Below are 22620 nucleotides of genomic sequence, written 5' to 3'. Positions count from 1 at the left end.
ATATATATATATATATATATATATATCTCATGATCCACTGATCGGTTCTTAACCAGATACAAAAAGAATTATCGAAATCGGTTGACGTGGTCCAAAGTTATGCGGTAACATAACCTTCTCCTTTTTTGGAAGTCGGTTAAAAAAAACAAAAGAAGAAAAGCATCCGTGTCCCAGAATTTGAAGTCGCCAAGTTGGTAGTGGAACCACCAAGTGGGTAGTCGAACGCGCACCCATTTGGCTATGGCAACGTGGAAAAAAGACATACTAAAATTTGTTCTAAAACTTTTTTTTTGTTTGTGGCTTTAAAACTGCAAATTATTTCTTCTATCGCCTCCCAGTCGAAAAATTGAATGTTTGGTAATGTAGAAAGTAGTGTATCGCCCTACGCATCGCCGCTATACATAACCCGCTCACTTACACTGCGATGCATCTTTTCGTGGTAAAAAAGGTCCCACTGACTGACATATACATATGTATGTACTATGTATATATGTAAAAAAGGACCCTGCAGCAAATCAAACTGGTTCCGAACTTGCGCGGAGCTAGCCTGAAAAGGGACGGTACTGGTTCTTCATCTATCCCAAACCAATGCTTTCAACTGTCTTTTTTAACATGGCGATGTCCTACGAAGTGACAATTGTCACCCTCTGCAGATCTTTTGAACTTGTTCTGAGCTGGCTCTAGCTTAGATGGTACTGAGACAGTTCATATAACAACAGTTCCTAGATAGTTCACCTTCGGGCTAGATAAAATTTGGTTAGTTTTGAGCTAAGTAGTTCTAAGAAGTATAGTATAGAGCCTTTTCTTTAAATTAGCACGCATACAATTTTGTAAATAAAAAATACTTCATTTTAGGTTTAAATAGCTATTTGTTTTGCACTAATTTACTTTTTGAGTCAAACTGTGCTTTAAAATTAGGAACATAAAGTGTCAATTATTCCTTTTTTTTTTTTGTTATTCGTAAAAATAATTTATATTTGTTACGTATAATGGGTATTTCTGGGATACTTATAATTAAAAATCTAAACTAAATCGTGTAAAAAAANATTCTCCTATTTAAATATTTTCGTTTAAGATGCAAGATTACACGATACTACACTAACCAAAATATTTATAAAAAAAACTCTGATTAAAAAGTTTGAAATTTGAAGACAGTTTTTAGAGTTCTATCAAGTTAGCAGCACAGTTAAGAATTTGAATTTAAATGGTTTATGGAATAATATGAGACATAGTGAGATTGTTTACCACTTTTGTTTATTTTTTTTAAATCTGATTAAAAGGTTTGTATAAAGTTGAAAAAACACGGTTTATATGATTTTGTTTTAAGCAGTTTTTTCTATAAAATAATAAACAAATTTTAACTCTTAACATATTGTGAATACTTCAAAAAGAAATGGTGTACGCATAGGGATGCAAACGATGCATCGACTAGAAAAGTGCAAAACGGGGGGTGAAATAACACAAACGGCAATAACGCAAATTTGTGTTATTTCACATTCATTTGCTTTATTTTCTCTTCTTCTTTATTTCTCGTTGAGCAATAAGACCAACTTTTATACTTAACAATTTGAGGAATAAAGCAAAATAGTGCACATATGTAGGTAGTCACCCAGTTACATTTGACAAAAAGTAGTACATTAACAAGTTAAATGGACGGATTTGTAAGTATACAATTTCGAAAGTGCCCGGCGTCGCGGTTGTCCGCGCTCGCGTCCTCCGCCCCTCCCCTCCCTTCTCAATTATGTACTGGTGGCATTATAATCGTTTAGAAAAAGGAAAAATTATAAAATAACACTAGTTCATTTCTGAAACTGCTTTTTAATGTCCAAGTAATGGGAATTATTGTGTATGGTGTTATTGCATGCATCCCACCCATAGTGGAGTTTACCAGGTGCCGCTGCTTTATTTGAAAATTTGCCTATAAAATGTGACTATAAGGCAGCCGAATGTCAGAAAATAAAGCGAGAAAGCCGTTTTATTACTTCATCTGTTTATTGCGACATGGTTCCATGCAAACATTTTAAGGTTTTCCAGCAATGTTTTTAACATATTAAAAAGCATGCAGAAAAAATTCATACAAAAGCGCTATGTCCAATATGCGGAGCAGTTTTTAAAGACGATGCTTTTCCTATATTTTGTTAGACTTTTCATAAGTAAAAATATTTTGTGAATATTACTTTCTTCATATGAATTATATCACATTTTTTGTTTAATTCAAGGCCTATCAAACAGGTTTAGAGCATTTGAGCAAAAACAACATTTGCCTGTATTTTGTTGTTGCTTCTGGTGTCGAAGGTGCCAAAAATTTTCTGATTTTTTTCTTCTAAATCCAAGCATGCCATGCGAAATACGAAAAAGGTAAAGAATTTAAATTGAAAAAATGAAAATTGTTGCAACTTTCTTTCTTCGAAGCATTGATCTATCCTGTGCCAGGCCCAGTAATCAGCGGTTGTGCTGCTGAGTTGGGCGAGCTTTCCAAAAGCTGCTATTTAATCGCTGGTTTTGTATGGAAAATGTTTCACATGCAAATAGATTTTAACAATTTAGAATTTTTGTGAGAAGAAATGTAAAATGTTTGACATTTTCGAGAACAAATAATTTGAAAAAAATCAAATAAGCTGCTATACTGATATTACCTGTTCAATGTGCCTTGGTTTAATTGTATTTTTGGAATAAACAAAGTTCTTTTTCCTTCTGTCAGTAAACTGTTTTTTTTTTTACAAATAGTATAAATAAGCAATGGGAAATAAGGCAAAATTTGTTTTATTTCCAACCTTTGTTGGAAATAAAGCAAAACTCAGATTTTGGTAATATTTCCCATTTAAAAGTGAAATTAAGCAAATGTTGCGTTATTGCCGTTTGTGTTATTTCACCCCCCCGTGCAAAACATCGACATCGTTCATTCACTCCGTTCGTATTATGTCAAACGACCAGTGGCAAGCGAGCGCTTGTTCTCGGAAGCACAGTATATACAGTAATAAACCTTTTCGCAGTTTTTCACCAATTGGTCCCCGAGGAGTACTTTTGGGTTGTGTGCAGCATTTTCGTTTTGCGAGCACGTCAACACTTACTGTGGGGAAATTCTTGTAATGATCATAAAAAGTTCTTTTCGAGGATAAAATATACATATATAATAGTGTTATTTATGAACAAAATGTAGGTTAAACATAATATCAATGCTTAATTAAGAATAATATAAATAGTAAAGTACATAATTATTGCCTGTGTTTCTTTAAACTGGAAACTCAAATCGTAATTATAGCACTGGATGGAGTTTTCTTAAATGTAAATTTAAAATCAATAAAATATCCATTGTAAGATTATATTTTTATGAAAAACGTGAAATTTGTGAATTTATCATGGAAAATTCAAAATTTCCGAATATATTTAAGTCTTTATTCCAAAACAAATCAAGGTTGGTATTGTTATAGAGACTCTAAAGCCTGCCAGCGCATCCGCCCAGAGAGCTCATTAAGCACACCCAAGTTTGAGCGACCATTACCCGGAGCTCCTCAAAGATACTCAAAATCAAAGTATAGAATTCACAAATATGAATCATACACACATACAAGAGTAATTGCTATGAATGACCACCGTATAAACTCAGGACTCGCATTTGCTGGAGACTCCGAAGGTTATGGTGGTCATAAGTTCAGCCAGCACATTCAATGGTCCATTACCCGGAGCTGCTCCAACATAGGCCTGGGTAACGGCGCAATTTTTTTTGGCGCTGACACACCAACTCCAGCGCCACTGTCGGAATCAGCACAGTGTGTTGGCGCAACGGCGCTTCTTCAGGCTAAAGCTCATTTCCTTTAATGCTGCACGCTGCACCAAAGTGAATTAATACAAGGTTATATCGGTTGAGAAAAAACTCAAGTATACCCAAGTTCAAAACCCAAAACTACACAAACCCATCATTTTCACATTCAGAAGGACCGCGACGAATTCTAGCAACACCACCTTGTATAAATTCGCCTTGTGCTACACATCCCTTCTATTTCGGGTGTTCTTTGCTGGTTCTTTGCGACACCTGGTGTTGTCAGAGTTCCGGTGTTGAACTAAGGTGAATTAATAAAAGGTGGTATCGGTTGGGCAAAAACAACTCAGGTATACCCAAGTTCAAAACCCAAAAATACAACAAACACATAATGTTCACATTCAGAAGGACCGCGGGTAGTTTTAGCAACACCACCTTGTAAAAATTCGCCTTGTGCTGCACATTTTACAAGTGAAACTTCGCCTTTGTGTGTTCTTTGCTCGTTCTTTGCGCCGCCCGGTGTTGTCAGTGTTCCGGTGTTGCTGGCGCCATTGCGTCACTGAGTTGTGACAATCGGTATCGGCGCCAGTAACTCAGCTCTCGGTATCAGCGCAATGGCGCGGCGCCGCACTGTGTTACCCACGGCTACTCCAACATGATGAGTAGATTTTAGTGAGGCTCACATGCCACTGCCTCTGGCTACACGCTGGATACCGGAATATTGCAAAAAATTGCAATTATCTCTTATAATTATAAGAAAAGTGTTTGTTTACAAAATTACCTGTGCCACTCTGCCATAGTACGGTTGTTGCTACCTTGCATACCACATTAAATTTGTATGCAACTCTGAATCGGCAAAATTCATGCTCCTTCTCATTATCAACCCTGATCAGATTTTACCCCCGAGGAGTACTCAAAAAGGTTTATTACTGTATATACTGTGCTCCGAAGCCGGTGGAACCATCATTCAGGATAGAAGCAGGCTTTTGGGGGCTAGATTATCAAAGCTTAAATAAATAAGATTTACATACATATTTAAGATACATCATAATTATAGCAACCTACTTATACTTGTATTGAAATATGCTGCTTGAAGGAAGTTTTTATGTGTACATACATACACTGGCGATCAAACGTGAGTGCATGCTGAGTTTTGTTCAATATTTGTCGTTTTTTAAGTTAAATTTTTTTTTATAAAAATGTGGTTCAAAAATCTAACAAATTTTCTTCTAAACTTTAAATTTTTTAGTCTGAATATTTTAAAAAATTCTGGGTAGGTAATTTAATAAAACAGGTTCAAGTTTTAAGCGGCTAAAAATCGCTTAGATTTTTAGTGATTTTTCTCTGGCGGCTTTAGCGGTTTTTTCACATAAAAGGTGCAATTTATAATAACTGACGTTGATTTTTTTCATTTTGTTTGCAAAATGTCCTTCGCATTTAATTCTACAAGAAATCTACTGTTATATGGTAAAATGTGCAAAACCAATTCGTTAAATATCAAGGCGATTTTTAGCGGCTCTTTCTAAAAATTCGAATAAAAAATGCAAAATTAATATAAAAATGTGTTGAATTTTTCAAAGTTTTGTATAAAGTTGTGGTTTGTAGCGGATATGTGAATCTAGTCCTTTCGAGTTTAAAAAATATTTCAGGCTACATTTTATCTCGTGTAGTAGATGAGAAATTAAAACATCGGTAAAACATCGATGTATCGTTTTTATAACCGATGTTTTTTAACATCGATATTTGATGTGGGAACATCGATGTTTTCACGTGTAGTTTTACGCCGACTCCGAACTGCGATTGTATTTTTATGAGAAGCTGTTTTTCATGGCAGAAATACACTCGGAGCTTTGCCATTGCCTGCCGAGGGACGACCGCTGTTAAGAAAACCCTTTTTTCTATATTTTTTTGCGATGTTGCTTTGACCAGGACTTGAACCCAGGTGCTGCGGAGTGGAAGCGCGCACTGCTTACCACTACGCCACAGCGGCCGACTCATATAGTGCAAGAAATTTCCGCCAAAATACTTATTGCTTAGAAAGTTCAGCTAATTTCACCACTCACGACACCAGCATGCTGGTACAATCATTAAATTTTCCAATAGTTTTTGAAGTCGCACCAGGGCCGGTTCAATCACACCACAAGAACGTACACGGTCAATCGACTTGATGGGCCATTTAACAAATTAAGCATAATAATTAAGCATTAAGCTGTAAACTTATCTATTTTAAACTATAGTTACATCGTTAATAGATAAGTTAACAGCCCTAACACTTTTACAGTATGTATGTATAAAAACGTAAGGAACATACAATACATATATGTATATATGTATTTCTTAGTTTAAAAATTCATCTCTTACATAAATGAAAAAAATGAGATCAAATTAAGCATATACAACTTTTCCATGCCAAGTATGAATAAATTCTCCGAAGTGCTAAAAAAAGGGCTAGGGGCAATTTTAAATTCATGTTGCCAAAAAGAGTATGTGGTAGCTAAATCTAGCCACCAAAGGACTAAAACGGCAACACTGGTTCTGAAATGTATAAAGGTCTGATTATGCATACTTCGCATAACTTCGCACAACCATTTGTACCAGAGCACTAAAAGTGTAACTTAAGAAAATGAGGAGCAAAATCTAAACTCAACAGATGGCTAAGTTTTTAAAAGTTCTGCTAATNCATATAGTGCAAGAAATTTCCGCCAAAATACTTATTGCTTAGAAAGTTCAGCTAATTTCACCACTCACGACACCAGCATGCTGGTACAATCATTAAATTTTCCAATAGTTTTTGAAGTCGCACCAGGGCCGGTTCAATCACACCACAAGAACGTACACGGTCAATCGACTTGATGGGCCATTTAACAAATTAAGCATAATAATTAAGCATTAAGCTGTAAACTTATCTATTTTAAACTATAGTTACATCGTTAATAGATAAGTTAACAGCCCTAACACTTTTACAGTATGTATGTATAAAAACGTAAGGAACATACAATACATATATGTATATATGTATTTCTTAGTTTAAAAATTCATCTCTTACATAAATGAAAAAAATGAGATCAAATTAAGCATATACAACTTTTCCATGCCAAGTATGAATAAATTCTCCGAAGTGCTAAAAAAAGGGCTAGGGGCAATTTTAAATTCATGTTGCCAAAAAGAGTATGTGGTAGCTAAATCTAGCCACCAAAGGACTAAAACGGCAACACTGGTTCTGAAATGTATAAAGGTCTGATTATGCATACTTCGCATAACTTCGCACAACCATTTGTACCAGAGCACTAAAAGTGTAACTTAAGAAAATGAGGAGCAAAATCTAAACTCAACAGATGGCTAAGTTTTTAAAAGTTCTGCTAATTTCTGGGTAATGGAATACATACAAAATACATACAAAGTACATACGAAATTACAGTTTGAAGTTTATGCGAAGTTGTGTGAAGTTATGCGAAGTATGCATAATCAGACCATAAGGCGGAACTAGCGCTTTAACAGACCGTCTCTAAATTTTACTGCAGTGTACATACATATACTACACCAGTGTTGCCAGAGAAAAATTTTGTTTGGAGCTAAAACGGTCGTAAAATGAGCTAAATAATACTAATACTAGCTAAAATGAAGAGCTACAATTTTTTGTTTAAGGTTGAGCACTTATTGACGTAAGGTTGTTTTTACATTTTCGGCAGTTCAAATAAAACCAACGAATTTTATAAGTTTAAGTGCTGAAAAAATCTTTTAAACCCAAAATAAGGTGCACATATTTCGAATTCGTTGCTATGGCACTAATAATAGTGAACTAAAAATACTTTACAAACTGTTAAAGTCTGTAATTTCAGATATTTGAATTTAATAATTTCTTCACAAAATTTTTCTGGAAAGTTTTACTTCCAGCTCTCCATAAAGGTAAAATTAGTAAGTTAAAACAAAATCGCTCTATCAGAAAAAGGATTTTCTTCTAATTAATTTTTGAATTATTTAACCTAGATCAAAGAGTTAATGGTGGATACACTGCATCTCGAAATTTTCCATTTTATCAACGCTTTAGTTTTGGCTTATATATACCAAATACAACTAAAACTTTCTGGAGTTAAAAAAGTTCTAGATAAATTTGAAAAGAGGTAAAAGAGCTGGGAGCTAAATAGAAAAATAAAGAGCTAAATCTAGCTCCAAAAGTAACAAAATGGCAACACTGACTCCACTGATTTCCCTATAGTTCTCTCGTTAACTTTACTGCTCTCTACATGAAACTGACGCAACGCTTCTTTTGGTATACTCTGCATGATCAACTCAGCCGTTCGTATTCGCCATAAAACTGCTGTCGGAAACAGTAGCGTTTGCGCTTAGTCGGTTACGATTTAGTAGAGTATAAGATCTCTCAGGTGGTTTGTTTGTTTACCTGTACGTAACGTGTTGTAGTGATTTTTTCCTATAAATTTGTCTAAAGTGTAAGTGTGAAAATACGAGTTTAGCTTTTTACTGTTACCAGAACATAAAGTGAAACCAATACATTGCGATTTCCTTATAAAAATTTTCGAAAAATAACATCGTCACCTTAAAACTCACATGATATCTGTGCAAACAAAGCAAGAGAACACGCCGAGCATGCCTACATATATTCTATATTCCCTTTGTACTTAAATGAACCAGTGTCTTTTACTTCGGCTTGCGAAATTTTTATTTTTGTTTACATTTCATATTTTTGTATTGGCAGAAATGAGACGGGAAATAAGCTGGAATAAACCTGGTTTGGTTTTGGAGAAATCAAGTTTAGTCGCACTTCTTGTGCATCTACAAAATATACATATACATATGTACCCCGTTGGAATACACAGAGCAGACAGTCTCAAAAACTAACCAATTGTAAAAGCATTTGAAAATAAATTACTTTGAAACAAATGCGGCATTTCGGCCACTGACTCCTATAAGCAAAATGATGTTGAAGTAGTTTTAATATACATATGTATACATACATATCGCACACCGTCTTCAAAAGAGTCACAACTCAAAATTTGGCATTTTTGAGATTATGCGCTAAAAATGTACGCAGAGCTTTTATTTACCTTTCAGCAAAATCTGGAGCAAATTTTTGTTTCAATTTGTTAAAAAAAACTAAGATAAAGTAGCCCTTGCCATGTGCTAAGAAATAGTTTTTCGCATTTACTGATAAACGTATTATTTTGAGTTGTGACTCTTTTGAAGACGGTGTGCGATATGTACATAGTCGGACAATTGACTTATGAAAAACACATTTACATACTATCGCTATTGTTTGTTATGTATCTGGAGGTTCTGGGTTCGATTGCCGTCTGACGAAGCATATTAAAATGAATATTAATAAAGATATTATTCTTTTTTTTGTGCCTGCGATCTATGAAAAATCATCTGTGAAGTGCAGAACGAAAGCGTATTAAAACGAGCAATACTGACTTTGAATTTCTTTAAACAAAATGTATTTGAAAGTAACTGAAATCATATTCAGAGTCGGACAATTGACTTGCCAGGAATTTATACAATTGTAGTTGGTAAAAAAGTTCTTTTTAAATTGCTTTTAAAAAAGTATAAATACGTACATTAATACATAGTAGTATATGTATATATATTTGCGAAACAATTACAATGAAAACGGAGTTGTTATGAAAAGTTTACTTTTCAAGTTTTTCGGAAAAGGCGGAGAATTAACTTTCATACTTCTGCTAAAAATCGCGTATTTAACCTTTTATTTTAAGACGCCTCTCTAGTTCCCTACCAGTTTTGCCAGAAAAAAAATCGTTTGGAGCTAAAACGTTCGGAAAAAAGAGTGAAATAATATTTACTAATGGTAGCTAAAATCAAGAGAATTTTTTTTTAAGTTGAGCGTTTATTGGCGTAAAGTTGTTTCTACATTTTCTGCAACTTTATTGAAAACAACGAATTTTATAAATTTAAGTGCAGAAGAAAACTAAAAAAGTAGACCACGAACTAAAAATCTAAAAATATTTTACAAAACGGTCAAGGAATTATATTTTCAAGAAATTTATCTGAAAAGTTGTATTTCTTTCTAAGTTATATTTCTTTCTAAGCTGTATACTTTTTTTTGAATTATTTACCCTCGAACCGTGGATACAAATACATATATGTTAATTCTATCAACGCTTAGATTTTGGTTTTTCTATTCTATCTTGGCCGCCTGACAGCATATATACCATATACACTATATGAGCCCTTGGAGCTGGAATTACTGTCCGGTATAGTTTGTGTGCTCTTACCTGTCTATTTTCCATTTGCTTTCGAAATGGAACCTTTCTAAGTATTCATCGAAATAGAATAACATAAAGATATCGAAAAGCCGAGTTTCGAGAGCTAAATGAGAAAATAATGAGCTGAATCCAGCTCTAAAAGCATCAAAATGGTAACACTCTTCTCCTCGCTGAAGTCAGTCAAATACAGGCCCGAATCGAGTGATCACTCGTTTCTAATCGAATAAAACAAAATGGTAGCTGTTTTCTCCACAATACAATTTAAACGAGCGAAGCGCACTCGCTGTCGAATGCCGCGATCTTAACATCAAATTTCGATTCGAGATCCGTTCGATATCGAATGCCGCGATTCGGGCCCAGCAGTTCGTACTTATATGCGTCATCAAAAATGCACAGCGTTTGACTCATATAACTGAAGATATCGCAGTTCGTACTATCAACAAGTAATTTTTAGCAAAAAAAAACCGACTTCAACTCCCATATAAAAAATATATATATATATATATATATATATCNCTTTAATTATCATATAAAAATTTAAGAGGACTGTTAATTTCTTCATGACCGAATGATCAGATCTAAACCAAATTAGTTGGGACCACCTCTGAGGTACCACCTTTCCTTAAAAAAAGAATTTTAGAAATCGGTTAACGTGGTCCAGAGTTATGCGGTAACATAAAAAAAAAAAAAAAAAAAAAAAAAATATTCCGACGAACTGATAACCTCCTCCTTTTTTGAAAGTCGGTTAAAAATGCACAGCGTTTGACTCATATAACTGAAGATATCGCAGTTCGTACTATCAAAAATGCACAGCGTTTGACTCCTATAACTGAAGATATAGCACACCGTCTTCAAAAGAGTCACAACTCAAAATTTGGAATTTTGGAAATTATGCGTTAAAAATGTACACAAAGCATTTATTTACCTTTCAGCAAAAGCTGGAGCAAATTTGTGTTATAATTTATTAAAAAAACTAAGGTAAAGTAGTCCTTGCCCATATGATTATCTGCGCTACGAAATAGTTTTTCTAATTTTCTGACGAGCATATTATTTAGAGTAGTGACTCTTTTAAGGACGGTTTGCGATATGTTATATCTGAAATGCCTTATATAAGCGTCTATGACGCACTCATACATATGTGTGTATGTACTTATGTGTTGGAATTTTTAGTATGTTTAGTTTACATAGTAAATAATTATTATACTTAAATTTTAATGAAATTCATTTTATTTTAGAGTTATTCCATATGACAACGTCTGAAAACATAAAAAATCGTCGCGGACCCCTTTTAGATTATGGTGTAACTTTGAGAGACTCTTCTTTGGGGTTCCAAAGAACAGAGAATTACACAAAATTAAATTCTTAGAAACGCTCGTTTCCACCTGTCCGAATGAAAAGTTTTAACAAGTAATTTTTAGCAAAAAAAAAAACCGACTTCATCTCTCATATAAAAAAAAAAAAATATATATATATCTCATGATCCGCTGATCGGATCTGAACCAGATTAGTATGGGACCACCTCTGAGACACTACATTTCCGATGCAAAAAGAATTATCGAAATCGGTTGACGTGGTCCAAAGTTATGCGGTAACATACATAAAAAAAAAAAAAAAAAAANCTTTTTTGGAAGTCGGTTAAAAATCGCTTTTCTCAACTTGCAATGTTGTATGCCCAGACCAGGGTTGTTGCGAATATTCGCACTCGCATTCGCAACCGCGGAACTTCCGCATAAATTTTAACATTCGCATTCGCAATAATCAATGCGGAGCTTTTGCGAATGCGAATGTTGTGCAAGTGCACCGATAAAACGTATATCTGGCAAACAAAATGACAAATTGTAGCCCAAATTTTTTGCCTGTGGTCGTGTTACCCGGGCGCCGCACATGGGAGTATTCGTGTAACAAAACTGGTCAAATGTCATATTTGTCAACTTTGATAAAAGTGTCTTTAAACATACTATTTCTTAAGCTATATAACCGAGCTATGAATAAGCAGCCACTTCTACTTGACCTTTGACGTACGTCAAACAGAACATAGTCCTTTTAATTAATACTACTAGACATAAATAAGAAATTAAGCACTGTTATTTTAACAAAATTTTCGTGATTTACTTTTTATGAATTTATTTTTAGCAAACATTTCAAAAGCAGTCATTTGGTTTACTTGTCGGGCAATATTTTTTTCATTGGGATCCTTGGCCAAAAACTTCTGAGGTAAAACTGTCCCCCGAAGTCTCCCTTCTTTGCTATTTAAAGTCAAAGGGAATCGAAGCCCAGATAATTAAACAGCTATAAGTCTGACCTTTAATTAGGTAAGAATTACATAATTATCTGAGACCTCATCATCCGTGATTCCAATAATTCAAATGCTTATCAAAAACGGGGTGTTTAAAAAAAACATTAGAATATTCTGATCCGATTCGGCTGGCAGACACGACTTTGGAAACAGAATTTCGTTCAAAATTTTCATTGCTGGAAAATAATAATTAATTTTCCATATCCACCTAGGTATTTAGCTCGCTATTAGAACGAAATTTCAAACCAGTCGCAGAAGAAAGTATTAAAAATTAATTACAAAAACTAAAATCGAAAAACGCTGATAGCGTTACAGTCTCCCCAAATTCCGAAACAGCCAAAGGAATGAGAATTAAGAATTATTTTTAAAAAGTTCGGAGCGTTAGCGGATGTCTAAGATTTCACATTCGCAACATCCCTAGTCCAGACCTCCATTTATACTATAAATATAGCAAAGGTATTTATGGCAACCTAGTCTAGATATCAACCTCGTCGTAGGTATCATATCGAAGACATACAATTAGAAGACTCAAGAGGTAGATGTCGCCCCGCCAGAAGAAGTTAAATATTTCGCCTAAAAATATGCACTACATACGCTACAGCGGAAATGGACGTCACGCCATTTCTTTAAATGAAATTAATTGCTGTTATATGTATGTGGCTCATTCCATCTCAAACCACCCAGGCCGGGGGAAAGTGAATTTAAGTTTGCGATAAAACTCACAGGGATTGTTCCTTGAACAAATTAAGGAGACACGTATTTTTTCTTTTTGCTCAGAAATGCGAATTTTTCGAATAATGAATTTTTTTCTTTTTGAGTACGAACGCGTCTTTTTTCCTCTCTTAATAGCAACTTTTGATGAAATCGTTTATAACTGCCGCAAAAAGCAAGGATTTTAACGATTTTTTTAAATTGCAGATATTGATCTACTGAATCGATCTAGTGAACTTAACATCAGTAATTGTTTATTAATAACACTGTTAGACAAATGGTAAGGGTCAGTGATCGGGAAGGGTTCAAACTACCGGGGAAAGTTATATCGGTAAAAAAGAAGTTATACGTGTCCCGGCGTTTCGCTGGGTCACGTCTAGGAATCGAGATATATATATAACTATCATATAGGGGAAATTGTCACCTTTGGTGGTCTTTTTTTGACATAACTCGAGAACCACTAGTCCGAATTTGCTCAAAAAAATTTAAAAAAACTAAAAATTACAATTCCCTTAATCTGTTCATATAACGGTTTTCTATATAATCAACAGTTTTAAAAAAATTTAATATTTTAGGCAAAAAATATTTTTTTTCTTCATACATTTATTTTTACCGGCAAAACTGTTGATTATATAGATAGTTATATATATATCTCGATTCCTAGACGTGACCCAGCGAAACGCCGGGACACGTATAACTTGTTTTTGACCGATATAACATTTCCCGTTGGTTTCATCCCATCCCGATTTTGACTGTCGCATAGAGTAATTAATTATTGTTTATAAACAAAAATTTTTTTTTTTCAAATTGCCACCTCTTTTTTTTTCTCAATTAGGGAATAGTATAAACTATTTTCAGTTTTTAAAGTTTAAAAAATTTGTAAATTGGTAATGTACTCATTTTACTGAATTCGGTGTAAAAAAATTCATAACTCAAATTATTGTAGAGTGCGCCCCATAACATTATACTTAATTATTGCGCAATACTCAGAGCTACCATTGTGATTTTTTCCAATTTTTTTTTGAGATGGCATATTTTCAAAAACTAATTTTTTTTTATAATAAAATTTGTATGTGGAAAATTTTTCAAGAAAAAAATTAAAATTTTTTTTTTTTCGTAGGGAATTTTGATGTATGTATGTGTGATTTTAACGATAAAAACGTTTTAATTGCGTATGCATATTCACTTTGAGCAAATTGTGAGCACTGGTTGGGGAAATCTTCGGTAGATTGGGCAAATCGCTAATTGGGCCCCAATTGGGTCAAAATTAGAGCCCAATTGTGAAAAACTTTTGGCTCTGATCGGGCAACCTCAAAAAATTTCCAGTAAGGAAATTTTGTCATAATGGGCAACAATTTTTGTGCCCTCAACTGGCACGAAAATCTGCTAGCATCATATAAGTGCATTTGAAGAAAAAAAATTATAACTCGAAAATGACGAATTTTAGCATATTGCTACTTGTACTGAAAATAGTTTATACTATTCCCTAATAGAAAAAAAAAGTTTGAGAGAAAAAAAAGATGTGGCAATTTGAAAAAAAAAAAAATTTTTTGTTTATAAGCAATAATATTAATAAACAATTACTAATGTTTAGTTCACTAGATCGATTCAGTAGATCAATATCTGCAATTTAAAAAAAAATCGTTAAAATCCTTGCTTTTTTGCGGCAGTTATAAACGATTTCATCAAAAGTTGCTATTAAGAGAGGAAAAAAGACGCGTTCGTACTCAAAAAGAAAAAAATTCATCATTCGAAAAAATTCGCATTTCTGAGCAAAAAGAAAAAATACGTGTCTCCTTAAATTGTTCAAGGAACAATCCCTGTGAGTTTTATCGCAAACTTAAATTCACTCCCCACCGGCCTGGGTGATTTGAGATGGAATGAGCCATGTACATATGTATATACTAAACGTGAGCACAAAACATTTTGCTTGCATAGTCTTCTGTTCTCCTTTCAATGCAAGTTGAATTATTTTAATATCTATTGCAAAATTTTATACAGACAAGGCTAAAAAGTAGAAAATAAAAAAACTTCTTTAATATACCACACTTTTATAAATTGACTAAAAATTAGAAAATAATATTTTCAATTCCATAGAATTTGTTTTGATAACTTTTGATTTTGAAATTCTAACAAAAGTCATTATAAACAATTTATGAGTTTGAAAATTAACAGCGTGGGGCGCATGTAATAGACCTGAATTGATATGAAGTATGTATGTACAATATGGGTATATGAATAACGACCGCTTACTATCGATCTCAAACTTGTACATTCGCTGTAGAAATTTTAAGTCTATGTTGTGTAGTTTGACCACATATTGTCAAATAAATCGAATACTTTGTATTGCATGCGCTCCACGTTTTTCGTTTTCGTTTTCGATCTCGTAAATTGTTTATACCCTGTAGGGAAAACACGAACTAGTGAACCAAATTTCTAGTTCAGTACTAGTTCTTTTTCGCCAAAGCCGAACCAGTCCGATAGTAATGCATCAGTCCAAAAGCAGTGAAATGTGGTACTTTCACTAAACTATTTAATTTTAAATTTTAAACGCAGGGAAGGTAATCATTATGAGAAAAATAATTTAAATCAGCATTTAATCATTATTTTTTGATTTATTATTGAGTTTTATTTTTTCGCTCAAACGGAAATAATTATTATTTGATTTTTATTTTTGGGATTACAAATAATGATTATTTTATGATTTTTATTTTTTCGCGTAGAGATTATCAACCTACTGAAATTTTGACCTGAAAAGTTTGGGTCTTATTCCTCTTATAAGGGTGCGGCTACCTCTCAAAAGGATACTTCGGTAATCACGCTGGTATAGTTTTTGAGTTGAGTTTGATTATTATACTTAGTGATTCCATAAACAAAGGCCAAGATCCTGAAGGACAATTGAGAAAGGCAATCCAGTTGCAGAAAAAGAGGCATTTAAAAAAAAAAAAGTGTCAAAATAATTATCACTTTCTCACTAAATTTATTCAAAAATGCAAGCCACCAGAGCTACCTTTTTTTTAAGAAAAGACAAATTAATTTTTTTTTATGCAATCCAGCACAGCTACGTTAATACAGTCAGTCAATAAAGTTTAGATACAACGAATTTTTAACAATACGGGCAACTATTTTTTAAATATTTTAGTTTTCGGTCATTTTTTATAAAAATATGGTCAAGTCTACAACAAAATCCCCAAAAATCAGAGTTCCAAACCTTGTGCAAAATTTAAGAAAATTCTGCAAAATTTCATTAAAATATTTCACTTTCTATTTACGCTCTCTACAAAAAGTTGAGTTTACAGTTTTTTAGCCCATTCAATTTTAGTAAAATGAAGTGCAAGTATGAGGAAGCTAGAACTTACCAAACAACAAAAAAAAATTGCTAAATATCAATGGTAAGTCCTACCTGCCTCAAACTTACACTTTGTTATACTAAAATTGAATGGGCTAAAAAACTGCGTACTTAACTTTTTTCTAAAGAGTGTAAATTGCAATATAATATTATTTTGCGGAGTTTTCTTTAATTTTATATAAGGTTTGGAACTCTGATTTTTGGGGTTTTTGGTGTAGAACTAACCATATTTTTATAAAAAATTAGGGAAAAATAAAATATTTAAAAAATAGTTGCCGGTATTGTAAAAACTTCACTGTACCTAAACTTTATTGACTGACTGTATATCTTATTTAAGTTAAGTACGACAAAAACTTTCGAAGTACTTCATATACATATAAGCTTAAAAAGAACTGAATTTACTTAAAAATCAATATGCTTAAATTTAGACAAGTAAGACAAAGTGAACTAATATTTTTACTTTTAAGCAGAACGCACTTTTGTTTTTTACTTACTACTTAAGTTTAATACTACTACTACTACTAATGTGGTTTATAAATTTTTAATAAATGCGTTTAAACATTTGTGATTGTATTGTCCTTCCTTCAACCGATCGTATTTAATATAGAAGGGAAATGTTTCGACAAGCCTGATTAGAAATGTAGATCTAAGGTGACGAATTTATAATAGGTTGGGAACTATAAAAAATGGATGCAGATCGAACTAGATCTCATCTGTCGAATTAGGAACTGGTTTGGAACTAAAGAAAAGGGGATGCAGAACGAACTAGATCTCATCTGTCGAATTTGGAACTGGTTCGGAACTATAGAAAAAGGGATGCAAAACGAACTAGATCTTATCTGTCGAATTTAGAACTGGTTCGGAACTAGAGCCAAAGGGATGCAACGGGGGACAATTGACACTTCCTAGGACATCGCAATGTTAAATTCGCCAGTCGCTAGCATGCAAAAGAGAATTAACGCGTACTAGTCATGGTTCCAAACGCACTAGAACCGAACCAGTTCCGCACTAGTTCGTTTCCCTAGAGGGTAATGACTTTTGCTAAAATTTCAAAATCAAAAGTTATCAAAACAAAGTCTATGGGACTGAGAAATATTATTTTCTAATTTTTAGTCCATTTATAAAAGCGTGGTATATTAAACAAGTTTTTTATTTTATTTATTTTCTACTTTTTAGTCGTGTCTGTATAAAAGTTTGCAATAGATAGGTATTAAAAAGTTTTTTTTTTATAAATTTTATTTATTAAGAACCCACTTGAGGCGGCATTTTGAAGGAAAAATATGACAGTTTTAATGCAAATAAAATCGTATAAGTTAATACCTCCGAATAATGGAAGCGTCTTAAAATTATGTGTTTTTTACTTATTTTTTGTGAATTTGAATCGACTTTAGCGTTTTGACTGTTTTGAGTTGGCAGCTTATGTTACTCAAGAATTAAGTGTTCGTATCATAGACGAAGCTCAGCTACGAGTCGACCCAACCAGCTCACTCCTTGTAAAGGAAACCTTTGCTTGAAGTAGCGAAATTTTTAAAATTCGCAATATTCAGGTTACGAAATGAACGCGTTGCCTGCTAGATATAAATATGAAGCTATTGTTTGCATCTTTAACTTCAAGCGGCTGCACAGCTTGTTTTGTTATTTTTATGTTTAGTAAATGTTCAAGTGGTTTTTGTATAGCAAAAATTGGCCTAATTTTTCTATTTTATTATGTATTTTACAAATTTTCAAAAATTCTCATAATCACGGCGTTCGATACATCAATACGGTGTAGAATTTTCTGCTAAATCCAAATATGATAGCCTCACATTGTGAAAATGGAACGGTTTTCCAGATATTTTAAAATTTCGCTCGTTTTTAATTTTCGTGTTAAGTGCATGTGCAAGTGGTTTTTATAAAGCGACAATTTACCTAATTTTATAATTTTACATTGTTGTACTATATTATTTTTGTATGTACCCTGCAGTGAAAATTTATCAATTGTTAAAACTAACCAACTTATAGTTAGCTTTTTGGCGAGATTTCGATTAATACCTCACTTTTAATTAGCTATGACAAAACCAACTTAAAGTGAATTGTAAAGTCGTGCAGGAGTCATGCAGACGCAATCGGGAGTTGGTTTTCTTTACAAGTTTCTATTAAATATCCTCATACAAAAATTACTTTCAATACACTTTTTTTCTGAACTTCGCAGATTCTTTTTCATATTCAGGACAAATAAAAGGAAGATCGAAATTTTATACTATCATTTTGAAGTTATGTCTGACGGTGTTCGAATATGGGGCCACCCAGAGCAGAATATGTAAACAAATATGAAATGTAATAAAATAAAGTAAATAAATAAGTAAATAAAAAAGTAAAAAAACAAAAAAATATTTTGTTTTTCTTATTGATATTTTATGTCCAAAAGTAGTTAGTTACAAGTTAGTTGACATGTAATGCAGAGGTTGCCAGCCGAATCGGATCAGAATATTGTTATTTTTTTTAAAAAGCACTCCGTTTTTTATAACCATTTGAATCTCAGATAATTACGTAATTCTTATCTAATTAAAGTTTTTAGCCAAGGATCCAATGAATATCCCTATGAAAAAAGTATTGCCCGACAAGTAAACAAAATAACCGTTATTAAAATTTTTGCTAAACATTGATTCCCCAAACAGCCCCATTTGCAATGATTGAAACGAATATATCTGTGTTCGCATGGAAAAGTAGCTTATGTCGAAGGGCTGGATTTAGTATAAATCGGCATTCGCAGCATGTGATTGCGAATGATTCACAGGCACTAAGCCGTTGAACAACGTTTGGCAAATAAACGTGCCAGAAATAGTTCCGATACTAGCAAGTCAATATTCTTATTAAGTCTCATCGAAAAATTTCTTGTCGTTTAAAGAATAAAGGGAATGCCGCATTATACTAAAGCCAGCCTTTCGACATAAGCTACTTTTCCATACGAACACAGATATGTAACATCAAAAGCAAATCATAAAAATTTCGTGAAGAATTATAGTGCACACTTTCTTCTTTTATTAAGTAGTTTTTAAGATTGGTCCAAAAAATCATAGTAAAGAAAGAAACCAATGCAGGTATATCAAGCACAGAAAAAAAAAGAAAAAAATAAAAGGACTATGTTCTCTTTGACGTACGTCAAAGGTCAAGTAGAAGTGGGAACTTGTATGAGTGCCCATTGATAGCTCGGTTATTTATGTAGCTTAAGAAATAAAATGTTTAAAACCATTTTTATCAAAGTTGATAAATATGACATTTGACCAGTTTTGTTACACAAATACTCCCACGACCACAGGCAAAAATATCGGCTACCATTTGTTCTTTTGTTTGCCAGATAGACATACGTTTTATCGTGGCACTTGCACAACATTCGCATTCGCAAAAGCTCCGCATTGATTATTGCGATAGCGAAAGTGAATGCGAATGTTAAAATTAATGCGGAAGCTCCCCGGTTGCGAATGCGAATATCCGCCACAACCCTGGCGTGCTATTATAACATTTCATTTTGAACAGTTGCCTGCTCATCCTCTAAGCAAGAAATTTTCCTTTATTCTTGTAATTTTGAAAAATTAGATTTTTAGCTACATGAACGTACATTTTATAACACCAAGTAGTTTGCAAATTTTAAAAAGTTGTCCGACCTGTAGTATTTAACTGTAATATCGAGATATTTATCTTTAAAAAATTGTGATGTTTCCACAATTTCTCGGGTCCCGCGTATCAACTTTTACATCCCTAGCAACCCTTCTTCTAGCTTTGAAAGGAAACTGGCAACAATGCCGATGACTAATTTTCAACTATAACTTGACTATACTAAAAATAAGGAAGAAAATCATGAAGTTAGGTAAAATTGTTGTTCTATATAACTGCTTAACAGGCTAACCTAATATTCGCGGCTTGCGTTTTGGTACGCACGCCGTCGAATTTGTTTTTTTGCGTCACCCTAAATTGGCTTGCGTGCGTTTGCATTTGATTTCATTGAGCGAACGTCAAATCAAAATGTCACGCAGAACAAAAATTGGAAATTGAGTTATCTTCATACGCACGCCGTTCAATTTCGGTTGGTCCCATACAATTTGTATCTGCATGAGAAATTTTCGACAGTAAATTGGCGGCGTGCGTGAATATTAGGTTAGCCTGTAAGAGCTTATAACTTCCAATTAGCTGCAGCTTTTTTGACAGATTACCCATTGAAAATTATGTCAAAAAGCTGCAATTAACTTTAGAGCCGTCTTTATTTTTACTATAACTACGGGCCTTTGTTTCCCAAATCCTTGACCAATAATGGGAAAATACTGACTACATGTTAATAAATTTGTTAGGGGCCCCGAGTTTCTCTTCCATAGATGTATTGTGTAAAAATGTCCGCTCTTTTCGGCAGATACATTTGGATACAGTTTTCGATTTATTATGGATATCTACTTTAAAGGCTAAGGCAGTGACAACACTGATGCTATATGAGTTAAAATTGTGGGAAGAATTCATGCGTAGTCATGAATTTCTACAAATAAATTCAAATTCTAGCGAACGTACGTTGTTGTTGTTTTAAGTACGTTTCTTGATAAATTTGACTACTATACAACAGTGTACTTTTTGTAATATTTTCAGTCTTGTACAGTTTAGTTAACGGACGAGTTGTGCGATAATATTTTCAGCACTAACGGGCTTTTACAAGATATGCATTTGCATATGTAAATGCTACTTTTTTGTATGTACCCGTATGTACCATATATTCAAATTTATCAGAAAGTTGCATTTACATGTGGCATTTGCCAGTTTTTTTGAATGAGGGTGGAAGCTTAAGATTTTTACTAATTGGCAGGTTCTGCAATTCACTTGCGAGTGAATTTCAATCAAACTCGCTTTGAATTCGAATTGGCAGGGGTTAAAAATCACTCGGAAGTGAATTGCAGATCCTGCCCGATAATCCAGAGACTGAAAATAAAAGTTATTTTACAATTTTTGACATCAAAAAGGCATAGTGAAAAAATTATGCTATAGCTTTTTCAAAGGTACCATTAGACTCATCTCACATTGTAAATTGTGATTCCTCCATGACTTTAAAAAATCTGACTTTAATAATTTTGAGCAAATAATACCGATTATATCTGCTTTTTTTTTAAGGCAAAAATAAAAGTTAAAATTCTTAACACTATAAAAAACGTGTATGTGTGTGTGTAAACATAAAAATATGCGGAATTAAATTGCTGACTCTGCATCAGTGTTGCCGCGCCGTCCCAAGAAATTGTATCACTGACCAAGCCAAAAATGTATCCAAATGTATCCAGTTTTCTTTTTTTACGTATACATCTAATAATTTGTAAGAAAATCAATAATTTTCATGAGAGACATAATTTAAACCATCCTATGGACTTTGGATACATGTATATATATTTTTATTTTTCATAACATCAAAAATTTGTAATTTCAATTTATAAATTACATTTTTGTGCATAAGTATTCTGCAAAGTAAGTATAATAAATAGTAATTAATATGTTATATTTGTACCTGTATACTCTGGAGCATGTAAAACTACTACTGAAAAGTATCTATTTTTCAACAAGAATCTGTATAAATATACGTTTAAAATGTTCAGGATTTTATTTTGAACTTGAGATCTTTAAAATATACACATATAAAATGTTTAAAATTGCAACAATTTTCAAACTAAAAATATTAAAATATTTTAAACATTTTATAGGTAATTTTGCTCTTCGTGACAAATGTGGTATGTAAAAGTAAACAGGCAATGTTTAGTTTTATTACACGGTATGCAAATTTGCACACATTAAAAGAGGAAACTGGTCACTTTATATGCGCAAATAAACACAATTTTTTTAGAGTGTATTGAAAGTCTTTTCAGTAAAATTCATACAAATTTCCTTGAATAAATCAAATTTAGTTTTTTAACAGTGTGTTTTAAACTACATTGAGATCTTGGTTCTTTTTAAATTAACAAATGAAAATATGTGATATGAAAGAGATTACTACAGAAAGAGTATATATTCTTGCTTAAAGCATCTTTTTTAGCAACAATTGCGCTTATACCTATTTTGGAGAGATCTCTTCATATCGAGCCCTAACCGCCAAAATAACGTAAGCGACATTTTTTTTAATTCTCTTTTTGATGCAGAAATATTCCTAGAACATCTAGATGCATTTCTGCATCAAAAAGAAAATTGTAAAAAAATGCCCCTTACGTTATTTTGGCGGTTAGGGCTCGATATGTTCATTGCTTCGTACACAGAAAATAAAATGATT

At 33.0% G+C, this 22620-nt stretch overlaps 1 protein-coding gene across 17 annotated transcripts in view; it reads left to right on the top strand.

Moving 5' to 3' along the window:
• The first annotated feature begins 8049 nt into the window (after positions 1-8049).
• The window catches only part of Zasp52 (Z band alternatively spliced PDZ-motif protein 52), a 442143-nt gene continuing 427572 nt past the window's right edge, over positions 8050-22620 (top strand). For 9 of the 17 annotated variants that reach the window (XM_017628613.1, XM_017628603.1, XM_017628621.1 and 6 more), the window contains exon 1: positions 8050-8208. The gene's annotated coding sequence lies outside the window, so the exon portion shown is untranslated. The remainder of the gene's footprint in view (positions 8209-22620) is intronic. The other 8 variants (XM_017628687.1, XM_017628681.1, XM_017628713.1 and 5 more) reach the window with 4 other exon arrangements.

The sequence above is a fragment of the Rhagoletis zephyria genome, unplaced genomic scaffold (assembly GCF_001687245.7).
Source record: "Rhagoletis zephyria isolate East Lansing unplaced genomic scaffold, Rhagoletis_zephyria_1.1 Rzeph_scaffold_00077, whole genome shotgun sequence".
Classification (NCBI taxonomy): domain Eukaryota; kingdom Metazoa; phylum Arthropoda; class Insecta; order Diptera; family Tephritidae; genus Rhagoletis; species Rhagoletis zephyria.
This window is presented reverse-complemented; position numbering and strand designations above follow the sequence as displayed.